We start from the raw sequence: 10151 nt of genomic DNA, 5'->3' as shown, positions 1-10151 counted from the left end.
TGGCTCACGGGCCCAGCCGCTCCGCGGCACGTGGGATCCTCCCAGACCGGGGCGCGAACCCGGTTCCCCTGCATCGGCAGGCGGACGCGCAACCACTGCGCCACCAGGGAAGCCCCTGTCCATTGACTTTTTAATTCTTAAGTCCTTGACAGTGGGAAGTCAATATGTGTTAAAGGTTTAAAAGTACCAGATGAGACAAACAGAAATTCTTTGCTTGCTGAGTTTGAGTGAAGTCTGACAGAGGTGGGTGTGTGGTGAACACTGTTGCCAAAGGGATAGAGATGAACGATTTTCGTTGAACTTTTTCTCAGAATCGGTTAAGGCTGATGCTGCATGTCTCTGAGAAATGCTTCCATTTCTTGGGCACAGGCGAGAAAGTGGGCACAAGGCATCATGATAATACTCTCATGTCCCCTAAAGAACCATTACAGCCACTCTAATCCACAGATAACAAGCCCTTTACAAACATATTAAGGATGAAGAGGAACAGCGGCATCCTGTAAACCAGTGGTTCTCAAAGTGGGACCCCCCCAAAGAAGCAGCAGCATCACCTAGGAACATATTAAAAATGCAAATCCTCTGGCCACACTTGAGACTTAACAGAATCAGAAACTCTGGAGATGGGAGTCAGAAATATGCGTATTAAAAAGGCTTCTAGGTGATTCTGACCCCTGGTTAAGTTTGAGAACTACTGCTATGAACATAAGAACACAAGGGTGGGCATCAGCAGACCTGGGTACTGAACTAGCCTACTACAGAACGCATCATACAGGTCCCGAACGAATATCATAAAGGTACACAGATACTTTGAAAAGGCTGGAGTATGGAAAGCTGAATAAGCATCAACTTTAGCGATTCCTTGAGAAAAGTGGTGAGAGACGGAGAGTTGTCTTTTCTTAAAGTGTTGCAAATAAAACCTCTTCAGGTCACTACTATGATTCAGCTACTTCCTGGAGCTCAAGAATCGTTTCTCTCTAAGTGTAAGCCAATGTGTGGACATGGATGGAACCAACTTCACATGAAAAAAACATCATAGGATAATCCGGCTATGGGTGAGTCTAAAAAGTCCAGAACTAGCTCTCTCAGGTTTTAGAGTTCCATTTTCACTGGTCACTAATGAGAGGGGATTCTGCCTTTAGATCTATGCTTTACACTACTCAATTGCACAAAAAACTAAGTTAAACTAAAAGAACCATTTATTGACAGTGGAAATAATTATTTACTCTGTAGTCTTCTTTTAAACACTTTATAAATATATTTAATCACTGCAATATACACACATGATTTAAAATACTAAAAATAAAAGAATGAAGAACCTATTATAGAATATAAAATTTTCTGCCCTTTTCCAATCAATCATCTAGATATACCTATTCCCCAGAAGGAACCAATTTTAAGTTTTTTTAAACAATTTCTTCTGGTTATTATTTGGAAGTTTCTTCTTAAACCCCCAAGTCATATAGTTTCATCAGGTGAAGGCTAATTTCTTTTCTGGGGATCATGGTAGAGCCAAACATCCCAAGTCCTTTTACATTTCCTGTCAAACTATCTTCTTTGGTCTCTGTCATTACCCTCCAACTGCTTATAAGCGTCTATATAAAACATGGTACCAATGAAAGAAACAGGTCTTTTTATTTTTTTTCTCCCAAATACAAACCTGTAGAATTGTAAATTGCCTCTATGTTCCATTATAGGATGGATTCCTTTTGAAAGCTGCAGATATTACAATCTTTTCATAGTTAGTATGTTTTATGAAATGTATGCAAAAATGTACAAATATGTATCCAGAAAATATGCATTCAACTTTAAGGCAAATATTTTAAAAGAACATATTCTTGGGGTTATATTAGCTTCCTAACATTTTGCTTCAATGTGTTCTTATTTGTGATCTGAGCATCTGCATTCCTCTTTTGACTGACACTGTGAAATTGTTCCAGTTTTAACAAATATTTATTGAGCACTCACATATGCTACAGTCTTTTCTAGTCCTAAGAATACAGCCAAAAAGGAATCAGAAAAAAAGGTTTACTTTCAGCACCTAGAGATGTCATGGTAAGGTAGGAAGCCCACAAACTTTTTGGAATATCCTGACTCCTGACATTTTATCCAATTCCAAACCTGCCATCCATCACTGTGTTCCTACAAGCAAAGTAATTAATCTCTCTGGGTTTTTAATCCTCTGACCAAAAGGATCTTGGAACTATCTCCTTCTTTCAGGTAAACATCCCACAAATAGTAAATAAAATATGTTTAAAGTAGGTCCTAGGTTGTTTTAGAATGAATGAGAATTTTTTTAAAAAGTAATCTAAGAAAAACAGGAGTATGTCAAAAAGCTAAATATATATATATATATATATATATATATATATATATATATATATTGAGGAAAACTAGAATGATTTTAATACCAATTGGCAACAATTGACCTTAAGGATACTAAAAGTTGCAACTGAAGAAAGCCTATAAGTTACAAAGTTGCTTACAGACCATCTCCTACATTGGTATGACATGGTTAGTGCAAAGGGGTGTAACTATAAGTCTGGTTTTGGCACTTGGTGGTGGTACTCAAGGCAGATTGCATTTGGCAAGAAGGACTTTCTTCCCTCTACTCTATTCAAAGTAAGAACCTTTAGAGGAGGTTGTATAATTTAGAAATCCAAGCCTACATATTTGCCAACTCCTTGAGAAGTGCTTCTGGCTCTGTGCCAGTCATTACAGCTAATGAATCGCGCAGTTGTACTCACACTGCTGAGCCTGTTTCAACTGATGGGTATCTTGATGTGGAGGAAAACATGCACTGGGAAACCCCTGATCTCACGTGGTGCCCTGCATAAGGGCACCTGGGATCAGAGCAGTCCAGACAGCCTGTTTTCTAGATTGCACCCCTCTTCCTTACTGAACGAATGCCGTATTTTATAAAAGTCCAGAGAGTGAAAGTCACATTCCCAAGGCTCAACAGGAAGGCAGCAACCTGGGACTTGATGCTAGGCCACCATAGCTTTCTCAGCTCTTCTCTAAGATGCCACCAAAAGATGACTAGAGAAAGATCTATTTGCCAATGATCAACTTCTACTGTTGATGAGCCTTATGTCTCATATGCATTAAAGTGTTTATAATTGCAATGTTCACTACCAGGGCCTATTTATTATTTCCACACTGATGCTTTTCACCAAAATACCTAGATGTGCCAAGATAGCAAATATGGGGAACTGACCCAGTGAAATGAAAAACATGCACTATTGGTTTTTCAGAAATGGTGAAGCACAAATCTTTCATTTACTCTCTGCCTTCTTTTCAGCTTTCCCTTAGTATCAGAGAAGCGTCCCATCAGAGCATGAGATCCATATTGATGATTGCATAGTTACACTGCCTGCTCTGCTGTGTCTTGATTATAATTGAGTCACTTACACAAATCTGAGTAAAGGCAGGAAATCAACCATTTGTGATGAGTAATTCCTGCAAATTGGATGCAAGACTACATTTTATAAATGTAGATTAGGTAATAGTTCAGATTTTCAAGAAGAACCCTACAAGTAGGTGTATTATATTATCTTAGTAACACAGTCATTACATACAGTTAGGGTGACTGCACATCCCAATTTGTCTGGAACGGTCTTAGTTCACATCTGTTGTACCCCTATTTAGTATCTGTCCTGGACAAAAATATCTCAGATAGAAATACAAATTATATGGTCATTTTGTACAAAGTACAAATAATATATACAGCATTCAAAAGGCAGTACAGCCTTTTAGAATTTGCTTAGGTCTTAGAGTCAGGCAGTCCTGAGTTTAATGTTAGCTTCCACTTACTGGTTGCATAATCTTGATAAAGTTTTAAACTTCTCTGGGGTTCTGCTTCTTCATAAGTAAATGTAAAAAAGACAGCTCTGACTTCCACATTAAGATTGTTGTGAAGATTAACTGAATCCTGCATGCACAATGCCTGAATCTGGCATATACGGTTTTCAGTAAAAGGAAGGTGTACACACATAGGTACATAAAGAAACGAGTAAACCCAATATCGTCTCTTTTGAGATTTGCCCTTGAAAAAACATTCCACTTACATTTCAAATAAATAGAGATACAGCCAACCGCCCCACTAACCCATCAAATAAAATTTGTAATAACTAGTTTTATAAGTAGAAAAGAACATATATATATATATATATATATATATATATATATATATACATATATAATTAAATACTGGATAATGGTCAGGGCATTTTGGCCAATCAGCACAAAGTTCCCTCTAAAAATTTGCCTGCTAACTCTATTTCTTCATAATCCAAGCTGTGCTATTCATTTCCTTCGCCTTCTCTTCTTCTCTCTCCCCTTTCCATGCGCCTTGAAGGAGGCAAAGCATGACCGTTTCTCCACACTTCTGTATCAACCATGTTAGAAATGTTCCCCGCCCCCTGGGATAGCTTGAGCCAACTCCCAGAGAGCAGGATGCATTCTCATGGCTTCAGTTTTCCCCCATAATGATAAACAATACTCAGCTTCACTGAAGGGAGACTTGCAGAGACTTACTGGTCTTCAGAACCCAAGCCCATCAACCCTTAGATACTTCCTCTTCCTCAGGAACTTCTTTCTCCTTTTCTCCTGAGAAGTCAATAGCTTATCACTGTTTTTCATCTGAATTCAACCTTTGAATGACTGTCAGTGATACTAATAATTGTATTTCAACTTATTTCCAATCTGAAGATCCATGTATGTTGTTAATTATCAAATACCCATGCTGTTTTCTTTTAATTTAAACATAAAATGCCACTTGGAAGATACTTCAATGATCGGTATTTTATAATCATCCATAAGTACTTTAAATAAATATGTATTTCTAGAATGAGTCTATTGTATTTTTTTTATATGTATACTTCAAAGAGTCTTCTAACTGACTCCAGCTGCTACTTACACAAAACAATCGCATTTAAACAAACATATTAGTTACTATAATTTTGACGGTTAATATAAATGAAATAAAAATATTTAGGTAAGACTTTTATATTCATTTTTAGATAAAATCAACCATCCTCCTGAAGATATGAAAAACACTTTTGAAAGAAAGTGAGACAGAATTATAACTATATCTATATATAGATATTTATATAGGCATATGTACATATATGTACACAGAGAGAGTATCCACAGAATCAACCATTAACCCTTGCCAGCCCACAAATCATCTTGTAATAGCTGGGCCAATTTCCCCCTACTTTTGCAACCTACACAGGAAGATACCAAGATCCACACCATAAAACTCTGAGGAGGAAATTGAGAGAAAGAAGAACAAAGTCTTCCAGCCTGGGAGCAAAAGGTCTAGCACTACATACAAAGCTGCAGAGTGTTTAGTGGTTAGGTGAGGACAACTGTGTGACACAACTGTTCAAACAAAATAATTGACACTGTCCTTGACACCTCTGTTTATTTTCCCACAACTTCACAGCCAAACCATCATTAAATCTTGTCACATCCCCTTGCAAAACATATGACAAGACCTTGATCAAACTTGCCATCATTCCATGTTTTCTAATTTGCTTTCCTGCTTCTGTTGTTAACCACCTATAGACTACTTTCAACAGGACACAGAGTGATCTTTTCAAAACAGGACGCTAAAAATACTTTCATAGCTCCCTATCTCACTCAGAGTAGAGGTCAAGGCCCTTACTGCATGGTAAGCCTCCAAGTAAGGTTGCCAGATTAAGCAAATAAAAATACAGAAAGCTTGCACTGAACTTCAGCAAAACTTACCTTCTTGCTGTTCCTTTACATCCATGGTACTCAATGAGCGTCCATTGCCTGAGATGGAGGAGGCTGTCAGCCACCAGACTGGGGATGAGGGACGTGTTCAGGTGTCTCCTTATCAGAAAGGTCTTTCTTGACTAGCCTTATTGTAGCCTTTATCACCACCTGACAGATGAAAATTAAAAATATCAAAAATCTCCCTCCATAAAAATGTGTAGCTCCCATAAGTCAGAGAGCTTTATTTCTCACTGCCACACCACTGATACTTATTGTTTGCTTCAAAGAAGGTGCCCACTAACTACTTGAAGATCAGATGTTTTCAAGAGACTCAAGTATAAACAATGGCAGTATTGACAATTTCAGTGCAAAGTCCAGGGTTTTATCACTAGGAAATGGCAAAGCTACAATCAGAAGCCATTAAACCCAGACTCTTAACCACTATCCTATTTTTGTTATTATGTTTTTAGTGGGAAATACAGGGTTTTTTCCCTCTTGTGTCTAGATCTTCATTTTTTGTCTATTATTCATGAAAAAAAAAACAACCAGTAAGTCTCTGGGATAAACAACTCGTGAACTGAACTTTCTGTCCTTATTCCTTGTACATGATGCATTTACTCTGTAGTCCTCAATTTTCTGACAATTCAAATGGATTAGAAAACAAGGAAAGAGTGATGATGGATATTGTGTTTAGGGTAATACTGACAACTCTCTAAAATCCAAACATAATGATTTCCACCATCTAACTCAGTAACCATTCTCATACATATCCCACCACCACCAGTCTGCCAGAAAGTTGTAAGAATGGGAAGAAGAAGAAAAGGGAGGAAAGAATTACTATAATTCCATAATCACAATTCCAGAAGGTACGTTGTTAAACCTCTAAAGTAAATATTACTTCAAAATATTCTAATACAAAAGTAAAGCTAAATTTTTCATTTACCGAATGAGGAAACTTAACTCACTTTAATATCTCTGTGCTTTATCCGTAAAATAGAATATTTTAATCAGTTAACTAGTTCTCTATACATTTACCTTATAAACGAGTTTAACTGATCTTAAGGAAACTTTTTCTACCTGAACATTTCCCTGAGAAAAAGAGTACTGAATTGCCCTTAAAAATTTAAATGTGGCTAACACATTATATTACTTTCTATTAATCATTTTTGAATAACAATGATATAAGAAAAAAAATAATGCATATTTTTTTTACTGGAAAATTTGCTGAGGACTGGAGGGTCTTCTTAATCACTCAAGGACCGTGTAAGATAAATATCCTAGTCTTCATGGCTATATTCATTAGAGACTATGGTTCAAACAAGATGCTATATGAAGAATGCTCCCAAAAAACTAAAAACAAATATATAAGAATTCAACTTGATTACATTTTGCAGAAGAAAAATTTATTTTTTGTTACAAACGTGGATTGACTGATTGATTTGCAAGAAGATGTGCCTGGATGGAATAAGCACAATGTGAGAAGCCAAGTGAACGTAGCCAAGTGAGAATGGTCCCTCATAGACGCTGCTGGTGTCCTAGGATTCCTTTCACCGAGTGACGGTCCCTATAACATAGGATTGTTTTAAGTAGTATAAGAGGTAATGTACATAAAGCTTTTTTCACAGTGCTTGACATAAATCTCACACAATAATACTGTAGTTATTTTTTATGTCCTATTATAACATTATGTTTCTGCAGTACAGGGTGTTCAGATACCTGCTCCAATTCTTGTGAGGGCTCAGGGTCTTATTATAGAAGTCTTCACTGGGATCTCATTCCCACTCATCCTCAGCTCTGGCCTAAACCATTTATGGTTTGTACAAAAGCCACATTTTATTATGGGCAGCAGTATGCCTGGGATCCCAGGGTTTCGTAGCAGGGCAGCACCACCTCTAATTTACTAGCACAGATAACTATGGGATGCGTTTTGTGCTTTCAAAAGCTCTCATTTAGTAAATTCAGTCTTTGAGAAACTGATTAGTCTTGAACTCAAACAGTGGGAAGTGCCACCATATTACCAGACTTTCAATTTCGCTTGATAAAATTACGTAAGATTTTTAATCTAACATAATAGGCTTCAGACAAAGCAGGAAATCCAGGACATCAGAAATCACATAGTAATGAGGGACTCACTACCGAAAGGTAAGGGAAAAATTTGCTATGATTCTGATAGTAAAGGTAAATAGAAAAATATATATGAGAATCCCAGCCAGGCCAGCTAGTTCTGACAAAACATTTTTTAGTATCTACTTAGAACCAGAGGATTATGTAAAATGTCTTCAAGATGAATAGTCTGTTGGACATTACATTAGAATAGTATTAGTATCAACTTTGTTCACAATTTCAATATTAAGACTGACTGTAATAGGGCTTCCCTGGTGGCGCAGTGGTTAAGAATCTGCCTGCCTGTGCAGGGGACACAGGTTCGAGCCCTGGTCCGGGAAGATCCCAGATGCCGTGGCGCAACTAAGCCCTTGCACCACAACTACTGATCCTGTGCTCTAGAACCCGTGAGCCACAACTACTGAGCCCACGTGCCACAACTACTGAAGCCCGCACACCTAGAGCCCGTGCTCCACAACAAGAGAAGCCACCGCAATGAGAAACCTGCACACCACAACGAAGAGTAGCCCCCGCTCACTGCAACTAGAGAAAGCCTGCGTGCAGCAATGAAGGCCTAACGCAGCCAAAAAGTAAATAAATAAATAAATTTTATTTTTTTTAAAAAAAGAGTGACTGTAATATAGAAAATGATTTTGCAAAAATTGTGTTGGGGTATTTGAGGTCAGGGGACCACATCATCCATCTTTATATCTGTGGGGCTTAGCCTAGTTGTGCCAGACCTTTTCCAACTCCCACTCCAAGTCCATTTGCTTCTTCACCCCCTTCAATCCTCTGCCCTGGGTAGTTGATCTTCATAAATCACAACAACAGTTCTCCTTGCTCTTTGTTTCCTATTAAATTTGGCCAGTGAGGACCCCCATCAGGGATCAAAGGACTTCAGTGGGACAGTGAGGTCAGAAATTTATTCCCCAGTATTTTCCCTATGAGATTACCTTGAGTTGGTTGTGTCCCAGGTTACCTGGGATTACTACTTCCAAAGGGGCATCCTATACACCAGTATTTTTCAAACATTAACATGCCTACAAATTACCTTGGGAGTTTATGAAAATGCAGTTCTAATTCTTAGGTTTCGGGTTGGACCTGAGAATTTTCCTTTCTATTTAGCTTCAAAGTGATACCAATATTGCAACTGTGTAAACCATATTTTGACTCACAAGATATGATATGACTGTCTCTTTCTGATTTCTGATTTTGCCACATCCCTTTTGGCCCAGGGGTAGAAATATCACAGTTTCTATAAATTTGAAGGTTTTGCACTATCCCTTGTGGTCTCCTACAACCACAGTCAGACATTCAAATATTCCTTTGGCTATAAACCCAAGCTTCCTCAATTACCTAGTAGAGACCTAATGCTACCCTTGTGCTTTAACACATAGTAGGAATTCAATAAATGTTCATGACATTAATCTCTGAATAATTCTATTAGATTGTGAAGGTAGAGGTATTTTTCACGTATTCCATCATATAATGTATGTGTCAAATAACCCATAATATATCATTTGAAGGCATGAAAGAATGAAGATTTTTAATTAAGGAATTTCTTCTGTTAAAAAATCAGTGGAGACTTCAAAACTAAGTAACACGTTTCATTTTCTAATGAGTTCAACATAATGGCACAGAAAATTGATATCAAGGTAAAGGAGGCAGTCACAGAATTGAAACTGCATAATTTAGCGAGAATCTGACATTTTCCTTAGGCTTGTGAACCACATGGTAGCAAGTCATACGAGTTGGCACCAGACCAGCAATTTGGGAAATAATATGACATTTTAGCAAGCAGTCTTTATAAACCTTCTATATAATATTCAAAAATAGCTGAACTGTAACATTTGCTATCTAAGGGAACTCATTTTCCTTCAGTGTATTATTTAATTAAAATTAGCATTTATGAAATTTGAAAATGCTAAACAACTTAATAGGCATATGTATTTGTTAACATAGTTTAGGTGTCCAAATTATGTTCATCTACCAGCAAATGTCCACCTGTGGCTCATATATAGAAAGTCAAAACAGAAAGACAGTTGAATGTATTCAGCAAGTACAGTGAAATTTTATTGCATACCTATTATCTGCCAGAGTCTGAGACAGATTCTATACCTGAACTGAATTTCACATGGCTCCTCATGAGAAATGGGTCAGTTAACCCGAGTTTGAGCCTCACCTTTATCATATGAGAACTAAGTGACACTGGGAAACCACAATTAATTTGTTGAAAATATTTAAAAAGCTAGTGTGTGTGAAAACACCTTTACCATGAAGCGTGCACTGAAAATGAGAGTTTGTAT

General features: G+C 37.4%; 1 long non-coding RNA gene across 1 annotated transcript in view; it reads right to left on the bottom strand.

Moving 5' to 3' along the window:
• LOC114484017 (uncharacterized) overlaps positions 1–5906 on the bottom strand; it is a 398215-nt gene extending 392309 nt beyond the window's left edge. The window contains exon 1 of the long non-coding RNA XR_003676450.2: positions 5752–5906. This is a non-coding gene — a long non-coding RNA (uncharacterized lncRNA). The remainder of the gene's footprint in view (positions 1–5751) is intronic.
• Between the last annotated feature and the right edge of the window lie 4245 nt (positions 5907–10151).

The sequence above is a fragment of the Physeter macrocephalus genome, chromosome 17, assembly GCF_002837175.3.
Source record: "Physeter macrocephalus isolate SW-GA chromosome 17, ASM283717v5, whole genome shotgun sequence".
Taxonomy (NCBI): Eukaryota; Metazoa; Chordata; class Mammalia; order Artiodactyla; family Physeteridae; genus Physeter; species Physeter macrocephalus.
Note: the sequence above shows the minus strand (reverse complement) of the source record. Positions and strands in the feature narration are given on the sequence as shown.